Below are 17073 nucleotides of genomic sequence, written 5' to 3'. Positions count from 1 at the left end.
TCCTGGTCTGAATTAAGTGAATCTGATAATGGCTAAAATGGTAAAGCATGTTTTCAAATATTTATGAAAAGTACATATTGTGCAGAGGTTGTTTTTGACTTGATTTCCTGACAATTTACCCTGTGACCACACATGATATTAAGTGGATTTAGAAAACAGAAGAATGTATGGATTTGAGGACTAGAGATGGATGTAGCCAGTAATTCAAACCAAATGTTTAATAATTGTTTGGTTATCTGTCATAATTATTCCATTACGCCAGATACTTAATTCAGATACTTAATTCAAACAAGTGCTGAAGGAAATAGAAGGCATATATTGTCTGAGAGAAAATAAATGACATAAAGAAAATCCACTAAAAATACATGACAAAAATTTCAGAATAGTCAACACCTTAAGGCCATGTCAAATTCCGTGATTTTTCCAGCGATTTTCAGTCGCAGACTTAATTTTCATAATCTGAGTGAATCAGAGCCAGTCACTGTATGCTGCTCTGACCAATAGTCATGTAATCTAATGTACTCAGTCCAACCAGTTTGCGACTCACCCTGACAAAATCAAACAGTTATCTTAAACTGCAGAAGTGGGCTCTGTTTGTGGTACAGTTGAAAATCAATGACCACCCTGCTGAAGTACTCATCTGTTTGATATCTTGGGCAGAGATTGCACCTGAACTGACCATACCTGGAAAGTATTCGTACCGCACTGGCGCTATCAGGCAGCCCATTATTGGCTGTCAGAAAAAGGGGGGAGCTCATGATACGCTACAACAGTGAGGCTATGCTAGAAATTCATTGCAGAGTTGTGTAATTTGTCATCCTCTGTCATTACCAGTCATATATAGTAATTTGACATCCACACGTGACAAGAGCAGCAACTACAGTCATCAAGACTAGTACAACCTTGGACTAGAAATCATGTAATATGCCACCATCTTAAAGTGATATAGCCATATAATATTTTGACTCTTAGATTTCCATTAAATGTTCGTTAATCAGATGTTTGATTTTGATTTCTTAGAAGTAGGCAGTCTGAGGGGGACCCTTTTGATATATTTATCCATTTTTCCCACCTGTCTAGAAGAGGAAAATTGTATTATTTTTGTCTGACATACTTTTCCAGAAGGATTACTTGCACTGATCAGTGTTTCTGGGAAATAATAGATTTTTGTAGAATAAAGTGAAACTAGTACCCAATTCTAGTCATCACTGAGTCAAGTGCCATATTAATGTGAAAGAAATCAACAGCAACACCTTCAGTAAACTTTCTGACATGCAGCTTAATAAAATCTAGAACAAACCCATATTTTGTCATATTCTTGTTATTCCTATCAAAGGCTAAATCTAATATTTTTGGAAACTGAATATGCTTTCACATTCTTTTGGATTTATTCATAAGTAAGTGAAAATAAAATCGTCTATCTAGTATAAATCTCATGACCATTTTCTTTCACTGAAATCACATAATCAAGAATTCGTTGGACAAGGCAGAACTTGCCATAAAAATGTGAGATAGTCCAGGGTGGCCAGGAATGCTGTAATTTGTTCCTAAATATGAAGCTTTGACCTTCTGTTTGCTGCCCTTTGAAGTGCTATAATGATAAAGCTTGCATGCAATGTATATAAAGATGCTTTTTTACCTTTTGTACTATTTCAGGTGTTCTTTCTAAAAAAACAAACACATTCTTTTCTTATCAAAAGCATTTGACTGGTGCTGAATTACAAATTTCCAAGGAAAACCCTTTCATGAATTTACATGTATAAAAATTTTTGAAGGCAAAATTGGCCACATCAGACAAATAGGAGGAAAACTAGGACCAGGACTATGAATGTAGACACACATACAACAACATCAGCAACATTTATTTGTATAGCACAATTTCATACACAGGATGTAATTCAAAGTTCTTTACAAGATGTCAAAGAAATATTTACATTCAAAGAAGAACAAATTAAAATTAAAGAAGAATAATAATGAATATATACTGTAATATACAACTAATAAATAATGAAACAATCACTTCACAAGACATATTGTGTTTCATTTCCAGTGAAATTTGTGTGAATGACACAAGTTCAAAGGTGTTTAGCCCTGTTTGGAAGCAGTCACATGCATTCCTTCTGCATCTTGTGGAAACAAGAAAATCTCCAGAGTCAGCTGCTGTCAATACACATATTTTGTTCAGCTGTCAATCATGATCCTCACTTTTCCAATTATGATGATGATCTTTATGACTGCAATCCTAAAGATGCATCAGAGACAGAAAAAAAACAAAACTTTTGTGCCTGCAAGATTGTCTCCGTAACTAATCTTTGCGTCAGTCTCATGAAACTGTATGAGAATTAAAATTTGGCTGTTATACTCTTTGCTAAATACTAAATATAAAAATATACAACAAAACAAAAAGGTGTGGGTAGCATGGTGGAGCAGTAGTAGTGCTGCTGCCTCGCAGTAAGTAGACCTGGGTTCGCTTCCCGGGTCCTGTCTGTGTGGAGTTTGCATGTTCTCCCTGTGTCTGTGTGGGTTTCCTCCGGGTGCTCCAGTTTCCTCCCACAGTCCAAAGACATGCAGGTTAGGTGTATTGGCAATCCTAAATTGTCCCTGGTGTGTGGTGTGTGTGTGTGTGCCCTGCGGTGGGCTGGTGTCCTGCCTGGGTTTGTTCTTGCCTTGCGCCCTGTGTTGGCTGGGATTGGCTCTAGCAGACCCCTTTGACCCTGTGTTAGGATATAGCGGGTTGGAAAATGACTGACTGAGAAAAAGGTGTAATACATGAGACAGTAGCTGTATTTGGTATGGCACCATCTTTTTATTTATTTATTTTTTTTTTATTTTATTAACCAACTTTTTGAACTGTAGAAATTATTTGTATGGCAACAGGGGGATGCCTCAGAGCCCTACACACCAGGCACAACTCAGCCAAACCAAATTTTAGGTAAAATAAAAGGATGTTTAATATACAATAACTCGGGTTAAATCGGTAATAATACCCCAACAAAGCTGCCTCTCATGTACAGCTCCCAATATGCCCTGCAGGGTTACAAATGTGAGTTCTACCAGAGGGATGCTGCCACACTGTGTACAGGGGGAATATATGGCAACGGGAAGCAGCCTCCATCTGTCCTTCCATTATGGTCTCCGAAACAGTAAAGGTACCAGCCACCCACCTGGCCAGGATGCCTGTCCATTCACATCCTTCTGTTATGGCTTCCCAGTCAGGTAGGAAATTAACGTTGAGATGCCAGTCTATCCACTCCAACACTTACATTTTTTTAAAAGAGAAATAAAAAGAATTATTAGTGCAAATATCTGTTTAAAATATGCTCAGTCTGTTTTCAAAATAATTTGACCGTGTCCTCATATTAGGGTATAATCTGCCACATTAAATGTGTTCTAACAGGTGATGATGACTTGGGTCTTGATAATGCTAAATGCCTTAGTACTGTTTAGAGACTACCTGGAGGCTGTCAGATGAATGGACACTGCCAAAACTGCATTGACCAGAGGAAGGTTTCAGGGTCACTGTTAAGTAAACTCTGATTCACTGCCATGCTCAGAGATGACATCAGGTTGAAACATTCTTGTGCCGTTAATGGTAGTACTGAGCCTTCAGTAGCTCTTAAAGAATCATTTCCACAAGGCCGCTTCTCAACATTCTCAGCCAGCTTTTCAAGGAATAAGCTCTTACTAAGTCCTCTTTAGTCCCTGTTTATGTCTAAAGAGAAATTCAAGCAAATCTGGCACTTGCTGTCCGATCTACCCTTTAGCTTCTGGAGAAACCATGCAACTTTCCACCACATCTGTTACTCTTTTGCCTGTACTAGTCTCTCAGACCGTTGCCCTTCTGTGGTCTGCCACCTCAGTGGCCTCATTCCTATACTGAACCTTTAGGATTCTCATCTGATGGGATTCTGTTGAACTTCCTCCTGCCCCCTGTCACTTTGATAGTGACCTTACCCCTGACAAATTCTTACATGCCGGGCACTCTCACATAGTGGTGCCTTTCCACTTTGAATGTTTTACATAGCATTCAGGCTGCAGAAAATTATTGACAATGGAAGAGTGAATGCCAGCAATGTGTGATATTTCAGGTAAATGCATAAATCTACAAAGCTAAGTACATATGCCTATTTTTTGTTTATTTTGTTTGAGATTGTGGGCAAACCTGTAAAGCATGATTTAAAAGAAGTATAAAATGCAAATGTCAGCATGAGAAATTAACAGATTCACCTCAGTCTTATTTTCTTTGTGTTTTAATTCAGTTTCTTGTTTCCTTTTCATCAGAGGTGAGCACAGAATTGTTGAAAATACTTGCTCAGCCCTTGCCTGCTGCCAATATCTTCATATTCTGGTTGCACATAATAACATTCTCTTAATACTATACATAATAACATTTTCATACTTGCTGAATCCGTTTTATTGTCATATAAAACTAGAGCCCATTCTGGGAGCACTTGGGTCCAAGACAGTAAACAGTCTTTGACAGAACAACAGTACATCAAAGTGCCAGAGCTTGAGTTCACCAGTTAAGCTCACCTGCACATCCTTGAGTACCCAAAGCAAAACATGAACATAGGGGAAACAGGCAGACTCTACACATTGTGGCGAGCGACTGGAGGTGGTACCCAGCCGGGACACCCAAAAGGACCGGAGGAGGGTTTAAGCCTCCTCCAGACCACAAGGGGGCGACCGCCCTGGTGGCTTTGGGGACCACGGGAACAGAGCTTAGAAGCTCAACCCTATAGGGGCCCGTGGTCACCGCCAGGGGTCGCCCTGATGCCTGTGGAGCCCTGGCCCTCAGCACTTCCGCCACACCCGGAAATGCTGGGAGGAAGAAGACCAGGGACACCCGGAGTGCTTCCGGGTGCACAGCCGACACTTCCGCCACACCAGGGAGTGCCGGCAGTAGCTTGTTGGGAGGCACCTGGAGCACATCCGGGTGTGTATATAAGGGGCCACCTCCCTCCATTCGATGGCTGGAGTCGGGAGCAGAGAATGACAGAGCTCGGAGGAAAGGAGTGGAGGCAGACCTGAGGAAAAAGCATTGTGGAAGAAGGCCTGGACTTTGGGTGAAGTGGGTTGTGTGTGCTTCACTTATTGTACATAGTCTTGTAAATAAACGTGTTGTGGTTCTTTAAACAATGTGTGCCTGTCTGTGTCCGGGCTGTTCCCCACAACATCTAATGACTAAGAGTGGGATTGTAACTGAGAGCTCTGTGCTACCAAATGTGCTACCAGATTCAAGCAATAAAATGATCTCTCTATTATAATAAAAAAATCCTGGGATGAGACAAGACTGTTTAGCCTGGGACAAGACGTGACTTTTTCAGAGAGATACTTTCACATCCTGTGAGACGAGACTTTGTGCCAAGAGATATAACCATGCCCAGGGCCAGAAATAAAAAGCAAAGAGTAGATGACAAAGTAGAACATTGTAAAGAATTCAAAAACGATCGTGCGATACACATGAAGAGCAGGTTAGAGATAATGAAAGTACTAAAATTCGAAAGTCTCAAAAAAATGATAGTAAAGATCACATTAGCACAAACAAACGGAAATTATTACTCTGTGAAATAACAAAACAGAGAAAAGAGATCGAATATATTGTTCGGATTTACACTTTAAGTTGGAGACTTGTAGATCATCTAATTCATGTTGCCATAAGGGAAAAATATTGTTTCTTCCCAATGAAGAAGCGTATCCGTGAGAATTAAAAGATTTCCTGTTTGGTGAAAGTGAAATCCACATACACAAGTGGCAGAGACACAAAGTGGCTAACGCGTAGCGCAGGCTGGTGGTGTTGGCGAGCGAAGCAAGCAGGGGACGAAGCCCCATACTACCACAAAAAGGAAATCATTAAAAATCTTAGTTCAAAATATAGTATTCTTCCTTTTCATACAATCTGCTCTCCCTTTACAGACTCACGGTAACTGGCTTATGATTTTTCTCATTTCATCTGTAATCTCTATAGGAGTTCTAATTTCCTCTAACATGTACTCTTTCAAATTTTTCATGCATTTTTGCAATCATTTGTATAATTGTTTATGTACATTACTGTTATTTCATTAACCTATTTTCCTGAATGATGTCCTCTGACTGGTCAACAACTACTAAGATTCTCTTAGCCAACAATTACATATTGCATTTACAAGAAAAGGTGCTGGAGGTGGCAATTTCCACATTTTTGTAACTTCATTGTTTTATTTGGGGATCAACAGTGGCACACTGGTTAGCACATTTATAAAACTTCACATGGATTTGAGCAATAACATATGTGCATGCCAAAAAAACGAGAAAATGAATGCACAAAAAAAATCAGATTTCTAAAACCTGCTGTATGCACATTTCTGTGCATTTTACAATTTATAAATCACAATTACCTTATAAATGTGCGTACGTGAACTCACCTTGAATGCTTCTCTGAAACATCCATTGTAAGTGTGGCACCTCGACTGGGACTGAGGACAAACTCCTATTCGACCACAAGGCCATAATGGAAGGAGAACAAGAAGGGAGGCACAACCCAGCCAGGAGGATCATCAATTTCTATCCCATTCAGGAGGAACTAATAATGGATGGATGAGAGACAAAGGAATTTTATGAGCAGATCATCTCCCAGTGCAAGAGGTGACAGTGCTCCTCTGATAGAGACCCAGTTTGGACACATATAGGGTTGTCTGGGACTTGCAGTGAAGAAGGGAAACCAGAGGGGCTCTGTGAAGACTGAATATCCCCATCATGGAGAACCTCCGTATGACCTAGAAGTGCTTCCTTAAGGTGTTGTCATTGTACAGGAAGTACTCCTGGGCCAGTATAAAACTAGTAGCCTCAGCTACCTCAGGGTCAGAATCATGAAGAAATAGATGAGGCTCGCAGATGTTGTATTGAAAGGAGACAAAGGAGTTTGTTTTTCAATTATTTTGTATTGGACTGCCTTTAACTGTGCTAAGGTACAATTATTAAATAAACATTTTATTTTATTCTTGAAGTTGTGTTTGGCTGGTGGTTGGGGCTCTGGGGCAACCACTCCCCCCGCGCACCCACCTTCATAGTCCACACCATATATGGCACATGCTAATCAGTCTCATACATAGGTAATCACAATGCTTTAGAACTTCAAAAGCTGGTAGATCAGACATCCCATCTGACTCCTCAAGACACCTCCCCCTACATTCAAGAGTATCTGGCTGTGCACTGCAACTGTTAGTGCAGTGGTAGCACTCAGAGGATAACAGCACCCACTCAGAATCATCAGAGTTTGACGACCTTGGGTTCCCCCTTGGCGTCCAGAATGTGCACAATTCATTTTCATAAATGGCACCCCTCAGATGCCGATGTCTAAGGCAGTCGCCTATGTCGCCTGATGGATTGATAAGCTCTGGGGAAGGACTAGAATTTAAGAAGCAGACAAAAATGAGGAAAACAATGTTCTTGTTTGTGGGAAACTACCTAGAATGTTTAAATGCTAAGTTTGAGCCAACACTAAAACTGTAAGCAACAACTGATGTCCTTGGGCTTCTTTTCATACTCAAACAAATCAGCAAACCTAGAGTCTTACGGCAGTGATCCACTGTCCGCCAGTGTAGCACATGAGATGGTGAAAGCTTAGACTCTACTACAAAAAAAAGTTCAACGTTGTTGAACTCTAACCCAGTCCATCTCCGAATTTCTCATTTCTTTACTATCAAACCTTTTTTGATGCTGAAGTTTATTTAAGGTCAAGTTCTCTGTAACTTCTTTAGTTGACAGATTTTCTAACCATATCAGGGACTACAATCTCACAATCCTACAGTCTCACATATCTGATTTGATACTTGGTCCATTGATTGTCTATGTGTAGTTGCTTATGTTGCAGAAAATACTTAGTAAATAAAGAAGAGTTTTTGAGCCATCATTATATATAGTATTCAAATATGGCCATCCTTTATTTACACCTACAAGGTTGGACAAGATTAACTGGTTTTAATAAGCTAGGTTCATTTACATGATAACTATGAAGCATTTCAAATACACCAATCAGCATATACATAAATTGTATTGTCCAGAAGTTCACTTCTGCTATTAAGTATTATGTAAAATCCCCAGATATTGAATCATTAAGAGACCATCATCCGTCACATGCAGAACTTCAGTAAATCAGGAAGGATAGTTGCTTTGAACACCCATACAAATTGCTGCAGAAATTCATTTCTTCCTAGTGCTATACGACTTTTTAATAAGGAATATCAGAGAAAATGATTAAGGTTTGATATGTATCCTGTAAAAGTATGCTCTATCAAACTGCCTTACCTTAACCTGTCTTGTCTCTATTTGTTTTGTTTTATTTCATTCTGTTTGTTATTAGATGCAACCGAGAAGGCAAATTTCATGTTTTCTTGTGTAAACTTGACTAAATAAAGAAACCTTGAAACGTTGAACCTTGGGTAAGTAGATACAGGAAATGGATGAATAGATGATGCTTGAAATAATGAATTATTATTATTATTAAAATACCTTAATTACACATTGAGAAAAATACTTTAGAACAACTTAATTTTTTTGTGTAGCCATCTTAAAATTTTGGTTTTAAAGTACAAATTATTAAGTACATAGTAATTTAAAATACTTTTACATGTAAAGGAAAAGCTAATTCTCCTTGTTCGTTGAAGTGTGATTGATCTACTTAATTTTAGAAGTTGACATAACGCAGAACGCTAGTTGCAAACTGTTGCAGTATTATTTTGTTTTCTTTTGACCTAAGTATCTTTTCTTCTAAGACTGTCATCTCATCTGGGATTGGATCCTGCCTTGAACATGATGCTCCCCATAACTCTCAGTTGAACAAAATGGATTCAGAATACACATTAATGGATTATTCCTGGGAAATATAATTAAATTTTAATATTTCTTCATGGTTTGTATGCAACCCAGTTGTTATTTTTTTTTTGTCGCTACTCATGTATGTATATTCTGATGTACTACATTATACCGTTTTTTCACACCCTTTTCATAGAGCATAGCACTGGTTTGCCAAAAGCATTGAAGCCTTCTTTATAAAAACATAATATAAAAACATTCATTGAATGTGAAGATAATAACGCTTCCTCTTTTGGTTTCTGTTTTAATAATTAAAAAAGTGCTTCTGTGCTCAGTCAGGTGGAGATGAAAGGGTGACATCTGGTATAAGGCGAGACAATAGGTTTTAAATTACTATTCATTCCTCTTTGTAAAAGTACCTGTTATTTTACAACGGTACATTGGGAACATATAACTGTTAAATTACATGAAGGCAATGAATTCCTGCTAAATGACAACTTTCAAGGCTAATGTTAAGAAAATTACGGGGCCTTGGTGGCCAGTATTGTTATTCTCAGCTTTTGTTCTGATGTTCTGTAGTATGACTTTCACACCCTCTCATGTTTGTGGTGCAGTGTGCTGGGAACTCTTGCTTTGTTCCCTTTCTAAAGGTACATGTCCAGGTTATCTTTTATGTCCCATTGTATATCCATGTTTGTGTTTGTGTTCTTTTGGTTCACACGAACAAAAGATGTCACATTAAAGATTTTACTTTATATCCTTGTAGATTCTGGGAAGCGATGACACACATCCTGGCTGGGATATAAAGAAAGGATCCATACCCAGCCAGGCGGCCATAATGGACGGACTGCACATACCAGGACCAGTTCAATCCTCCACACGACAAGTGGCTGTGTTCTTCAAGGCTGGACAAGATTAACACACCCACAGATTGGCATGGGAGTTGGAGTGTGGAAACGCAGCCATGTCGGGGTCTTTGGATACCACCAGAGAGCACAGCTGCTGTAGACTGCCCTGGTTTCAGCACAACCCAGAAATTCTCTGGACAACCTGGACAAGAGACCGGAAGCATTTCCCAGGTCTAGTTTAAATAAAAGCCCACTGCCTCAATTAAAACGAGTTAGAGTCGGAAGGTAGTGTGCAGTTCTCGTTTGGAGGAAGAAGGAAGAAATGTGAATAGTTTATTTTGTGGTTGATTGTATGTGAAAGGTGTTTTGTTGATAAATATCATTTATTTGAACCTAGAACTGTTTTGGGTTTTGCTGTGTCTGTGGTTTGGGTCTCAGTCGCACCCCCTAGTGGTAACATCCTAGTCAAAATTTATTAACTGCATTCAGAAAGTATTCAGAACCCTGTACTTTCTGCACACTTTATTGTGTTGTAGATTGAGGTTTTAAAGGATAAATTTGCCATTTTTATCCATTAATTTACACTCAGTTTACCCATAAAGACAAAGTGAAAACATATTTTCAGAAATGTTTGCAGGTTTTAACATTGTTATGGGGCTTCTACAGTATGTATACTTTTTCTCAGAACGTCTCTGCTTCTTCCTCAGGCCCTCCAGAGCCTTTTTCCCTTCCCTGTAAGACAATCTCCCACCATGCAATCATCAAAGTACACCAAGCCTGTGAAGAACTGTGTGCCAACTGCAACAAAACTTTCTTACAAACCCAGTAACGGACAATGAATGTTTTATGAAATAAAATGGATTATTTAAATTTTCACCCACTTTTAAATTTTAGGCTTTCAGGGCATCCAACTTATTAATAAGGGAGTGCCAGATCCCTTGGAACTCCACCTTATTTTGAAAGTTGCTCCTTACTAATGTCAGGGTAAGTTATAAAATACTTGCAGTAACTGCAGAAAAATGAATGATAATACATGGTCATGGAAATGATTTAATATTAATATGTGGTAGCTGTATTATTGAGAAATTTGTAAGGCTTACCAGGAATGTTTATTGAGTTCATCTACTCTTGCCCTTGAAGATTAACACACACACACACACACGTATTCACACACATACACATGGCGATCCTATCCAGACAAAGACTTGTTTGGTGTCAATTGTCAGACACTCTGCAATATTGTGCATAAGATTCTCTATATAGGGGTTCACTATCACCAGCTCTAACAGACATGTGGGTGTTATCGCGACACACAGAAAAGCTCAACTCTTTTATATGCTGCTCACTAATCAAACTATGTCTTGCTTTTACCACAGTTGTTCTAATTATTGAGTTAAGCAGCCTCAATAGCCTTGATAATCCTTGTGTACGAAGCAGTAGCCATCTAACTCACATCTGGTACCCATTTACTATTTCAATCACTCTAGATAAAGGACAAAGTATGGAAAATATAAAAGCAACATTGTATTTATTAACATATAAAAATGGCAAATAGAAGAAAATACTGTATAATATAAAATAAAATAAATAAGTCTGGATATAAACAGTCTTAGAAAAGCTTACTGAAAATCAGAAGGGTTAAGGGGTGGATGTTCTGTGCGGCTCTTGGTTTAGTGATTAGCGTTGTTCACAGTTACGTTTTCTGACATCCAAATCAGATGATCTCACGTCTCTTGATCTTTGACGTCACCCTTCTGTCATTGTTTTTTTTCTTCTTCTTTTCTCCTCTTCTTGGTCTATAAGTTAAAAGGCACACGTGGGGTTTTGGAATATGTGGCATTACACACATTTAATTGTCCAAATCATGATGATGAATGTAACTCTGATGAAAGTGTTTGAACTTAGTTTACCTTTACGCTCCTTCTTTTCCCATGCTGTAAACTAATTTAGCAATTCCTAGTCCTATGGCATCCATCCGTTGGCAGGTTATAAATTAATTAAAAAGGTTCTGTGGTGTGTGCTTATTTCCCATTCCCAGGTAATAAATTAATTGAAAAAGAAGCTGACTGGAACAAATGCATAAATTACTAGTGCAATACAAATGGATGCTTGCAATGCCTATAAGTCCTGTAAATTCAGTTCATTCTGGTTTGTTTGAACAAGACAATATAGTTATCAAAATAATATATATTTGGAGATTTTCCACACCAGAAAAGTAACAAAAATTTGTACTGAAACAAAGCACAACTGATAGACTCAATTGTCATTGGAAAGTATCTGACCATTGATGGGCCTAGTCTTCACCTCCAGGACAGTTGGTGATGTTTCTCCCAGTCAGGACCAGACTTAGTGATTTGGGGGCCCTAAGTGAACACAGCTATGGGCCCCTCCCTTTCAACCCCTATACTTTCCCATAAAGGCTGGCAAATAAATCATACTGTCAGGCAAAAAGTTTAAAACAACACTTGTAATAACTGATAGAAGAACAGCATGATGGCAAAACACACAATAAACTTTCAAATGTAAAGGAACATTTATTATAATCAATAGGAGAACAGCAAAACACCAGGTTTTGGTGAAAACACAAAGAGAATACAAACTGTGGATTAAATAACTACAGTACATTAAAACTGTAGATAAGTGTGTGTGTGTGTCTGAAACAGAAGAGGTGACTAAGTTTCTGCTTTGTCTCCCTGAGGTACTGTGCCAGCTATCCGTATTAGAAATGAGTTGTGCAGATTTTACATGGTCCTTTACTTGAGCCAGTAAATTTATCCAATCTTAAAGATGGCAACAAAACACATCACACTGTCATTTTGCTGGTTCAGAACCCATTGCTACCAGAAGGGGATCCTTGAGCAAGGCTCTTAACCTGTACAATGGCTTTGTCCTGCAATCTGGCCCTCAAAGGTTATGCAAAAAGACAATTTCCCCTTGGGGATTTCTATCTATACTTTTCTCTCTCAGTCTTTCTTTTATATAATCTCTTTCATAGTATGTCATGGGAAGCCAGAGATTTCCCTGTCATGAATTAGAAGTAAGGCTGTGAACAGGACATCCGTAAATCTCAGAGTAAGCTTACATATATTTATGTAGTTTAGCAGTAGTAGTAGCTCTCCAAAACCATAATAAAGTGCACCCTAAACATAAGTAAGGGGACCTTTAGCCAATACTTAATTAAATGAATAATTGCAAGGTAAGAATTGTCGTGTTATTTTCTAACCTGCTTAATCCCAGCTAGCATAGTGTGCCAGGCAGGAAGAAACCCTGGGCAGGATGCCAGTCTATCACAGGGCAAATACACACACACACAGAGACAACAAACACACACACTAAAAACAATTTAGTATCACAGTTTAGTATCTATCTATCTATCTATCTATCTATCTATCTATCTATCTATCTATCTATCTATCTATCTGTCTGTCTGTCTGTCTGTCTGTCTGTCTGTCTGTCTGTCTGTCTGTCTGTCTGTCGCTATGTTTCATTTTTCAGGTATTGTGTTAGTATTAGCTTTTTTCTTTAGGCATGGTCAAAGATTTCCTAGAAAAAACCATATAACTGCATCTTGTACTCTGGTATGATTCTGACAAACAAAACAAACCTTAAACCTTGTATCCAAGTCAATATTCAGATTTAATTCTCACTTCAGAAAGACATGTAGTTTAAGTAAATGAAAGCCTCTAACCTAGCCCATTATGCATAAGTACATGTGTGTCCATGTGTGCATTTCATTGGTAATTGACTCATATCTCACATGTTCTGCATGTAGGATGGAGTAAGTGAGTTTAAGAAATTAACAATGAACCTGTGTGTGCAGGCATTTTGTTAGCAGTATGAAGACTTGAATTATATTTGAATCTCTGTGCTTACTGTGCCGTGGCTAATGTTTGGATTGCGATAAATCTACCCTACCAAACAGAAGATGTTGTAATCTGATGTTCTTATGCGTCATTTCTCTGTAAACCATCCAACTGAATTATAAGCATTAGACTTTGTTTTCTAGCAAACGTCTCTTAAATTGTTTGTCTTTCAGTGAATAATTTAATTGGGCATAACAGTAAAATAAGGAAAAACGCTTTTTAAAATTAAGACAGTTTTATGTTTTATTATAAACTTTAAATTATGTTGACATTGTTACATTTACAAATGCTGCAAATAGAACATTTTTCATATTTTTTCCTTTACTTTAATCAATCATCTGTATGAAGTGAAAGAGCACTCTGTCCAAAAAATAACTGTGATAAGCCAAAAAGATTTGCCACCTACTTCAGCTTTTCATTTGCATCCCTTACAATGAATTTCTTAGGAAGCCGCCTTTTGTGTCGATTACTGATTTAGCTATGACATTTGCTTTGAAGACAAAGCTCATGGGCTCTTCAGGTGTCCATGAACAACATACTCATTATTCTTTCACAAAAGAGGTGGTGAACAGTTGTTATCCAGAGATTCACATTAATTTTGTAAAGTGATCCATTCTGAGCCGCTTGTTGAAGTAGGTTGCCTGTGGGTGGACTGGCACACCTGCGAACAACAGACAAAGCGCCACAAAAGATGAAGTGCCATAGAAGCTGTTTAATTTTTTTTTTTTTTTTGTGGCACACAAAAACTTTGTATGGGGGGAGTAAAGTCAAGAGGATAACACGTAACAGTGCAGTGAAAATTTAACAAAATACTAACTGGTCTCAATATACAACAAAACATCTGCTTCTCTCTAACTCCACAGCATTTCTATCTTGTCTCTTTAAACGTTTTGTTTGGCAGCAGCCTTTGTGCTCCAAGTAAAAACAAAGGTGTTCTGTAATACATAATGGCTTAATGATTTCAAATAATTTTGACATGTTTTGTTATTTCTATCCATCCATCCTTTTTCTAAATGGGCTTCATTTAGCACAAGGTTGTAGGGAATGACAGCCTATCCATTGCATTGCTAATCCATTGCAGCAATGTGAAGAAAGTGCAAATTAGACCTCAATGTGGCACTAATCCATTGAATGGCATGATCTCAAACACACCCACACTCAATTACTTTAGAGCTGACAGTTAACTTCACAGTATGCCTCTGGACTGTTGAAGGAAATCCACTGAAACACTGGCTGACCATATTCTGAAAGTGAGTCATCCATTAAGTGCAGAACTCTAAGAGGCAGCTTCTGGGAACAAAGTACAGGAGGGAAGCAGGGGGATGGTAATAAAAAACAATTTAAACAACTCCCTTCAGAATTAAAAAAAACTCAAAAAGCAAGTAAAAGTTTAAAATTCCCAAAAATACCAGACATAAAAAGGAAGACACTATAGGCACAGTAACTGAGTAATCTCCAAGGGTTGTGCTCCATTTTTATATGTGGCCTCTCCTATAACTTCTGCATAAGCCACCAAAATAACGAGACAAGCTGTGCATAACACAATGACTCATGGGTAGCGCCCATACCCGTACCTGATGAGTATAGAGAGAACATCCAAAACCCATTGCGGTGGGCTGGCGTCCTGCTCGGGGTTTGTTTCCTGCCTTGCGCCCTGTGTTGGCTGGGATTGGCTCCAGCAGACCCCCGTGACCCTGTAGTTAGGATATAGCGGGTTGGATAGTGGATGGATGGATGGCATCCAAAACCTACATATGAGACACTATCTATCTATCTATCTATCTATCTATCTATCTATCTATCTATCTATCTATCTATCTATCTATCTATCTATCTATCTATCTATCTATCTATCTATCTATATTGTGAATTTCCCCTTGGGATTAATAAAGTATCTATCTATCTATCTATCTATCTATCTATCTATCTATCTATCTATCTATCTATCTATCTATCTATCTATCTATCTATCTATCTATCTATCTATCGTGTCTAAAAAAGGATTCACTCCTTTGGACGGTTTCACATTTTATTTTTATATAGCTTTGAATCACATTGGACTTAATTTGACCTTTTTTGACTCTGATCAGTAGAAGATAAACTTTTAACATCAAAGTGAAAGCAGATATCTGCAAAGTAGTCTAAATTAATTACAAATATAAAACTCCAAATAATTGATCACATAATTATTCACCATTTTTAATACGACGCACCTCAGCCCTCAGTGGTGCAGCCAATTGGATTTAGAAGTCACATGATTAATTAAGTTGTGATTGGCTGTCTGGAGTTTCAGTTGATTTCTGCATAAATGCGCCTTATCCGACTTGTGAGGAGTCAGTATGGCGGCCTAATCTACAAATTGAAGACAAAAACAACATTCCAAGGAACTCTGTGAAAAGAAGATTGAAAGCACAAGTCGGGTAACTGAGACAAGAAACTTTTAGAGTCATTGAGTATCCCTTGGATACCATTTAAACCAGTCATTAAAAAAATGGAATGACTATAGTACAGCTGCGATTCTGCCCAGAGTAGGCTGTCCAAAATAGCTGAGTAAGCATGGAAGAAGACTAGTGAGGGAGGCCACCAAGAGACATATGAGAGCTCTGAAGGAGTTACAAGCTACAATCACATGAGATTGGGGAGGCTCCGCATACAAAACCTGCTTCACCAGTTGCAGGTTAGTGGGAGAGTGGCAAAGAGAAAGCCACTGTTAACATGACGTTACAGGTAGAGTGTGCCAGAAGACACATAGGTTTTATGGTCTTGTGAGACCAAAATTGAGGTTTTTTTTTTGTCATGAGATTAAACACCATGTTGCTATAAACAAACATTGCACACTATTAAAAACACACATTTCCCACCATCAAGTATGGCAGTGGCAGCATCATGCTTTGGGGATACTTCTCTGCAGAAGGCCTTAGAAGACTTGAAGTGTAGATGGTGAAAGGAAGTGAAAAGAATACAGGCAACTCCTGCAGGAAAACCTAATGTAGCCTGCAAGAAACCTGTGTCTTAAGAGAAGATTTGTTTCTGGCAAGGCCACAAGGCCAAGCATAAAGCCAAATCTGCACAGCAATAGCTTAAAAACAACAACATTAATGCCCTCGAGTGACTGAGTCAGAGTCCAGATGTCAATTCAACTAAGAGTTTGTGGATTGACTGGAAAAAAGCTGTTAACTCACCATCACCATGTAATCTGACAGAGCTTGAGTAGTTTTACAAAGAAGAATGAGGGCAAACGTGCAGCATCCAGATGTGCAAAACCTGTGCACATAAACTCAAGGCTGCCAAAACTACATCTCCTAAATACCCACATGGATGGGGTGAATACTTATATTTGTAATTAAATTAAACCACTTTGCAAAGGTCTGTTTTCACATTGATATTGATGTGTCTTTTTCTCTTGAGCAGGGTCAAAAAGCCAAATTAATTCCACTGTATTCAATGTTGCATAATAATAAAATGTGAAAACATCCAAGCGGGTGAACACTTTTTATAGGCACTGTAGCTATCTAGCCTATTTTTTTATCTGCTTCTATTTCATATACACAATTTCACTTCTATCTATC

General features: G+C 38.3%; 1 protein-coding gene across 1 annotated transcript in view; it reads left to right on the top strand.

Moving 5' to 3' along the window:
* The window catches only part of zgc:92380 (uncharacterized protein LOC445086 homolog), a 1014629-nt gene that overhangs the window by 133875 nt on the left and 863681 nt on the right, over positions 1–17073 (top strand). The window lies entirely within an intron of this gene.

Source organism: Erpetoichthys calabaricus, chromosome 8 (assembly GCF_900747795.2).
Source record: "Erpetoichthys calabaricus chromosome 8, fErpCal1.3, whole genome shotgun sequence".
Lineage (NCBI taxonomy): Eukaryota > Metazoa > Chordata > Cladistia > Polypteriformes > Polypteridae > Erpetoichthys > Erpetoichthys calabaricus.
The sequence above is the reverse complement of the archived record's forward strand: the minus strand, read 5'-3'. Positions and strand labels throughout refer to the sequence as shown.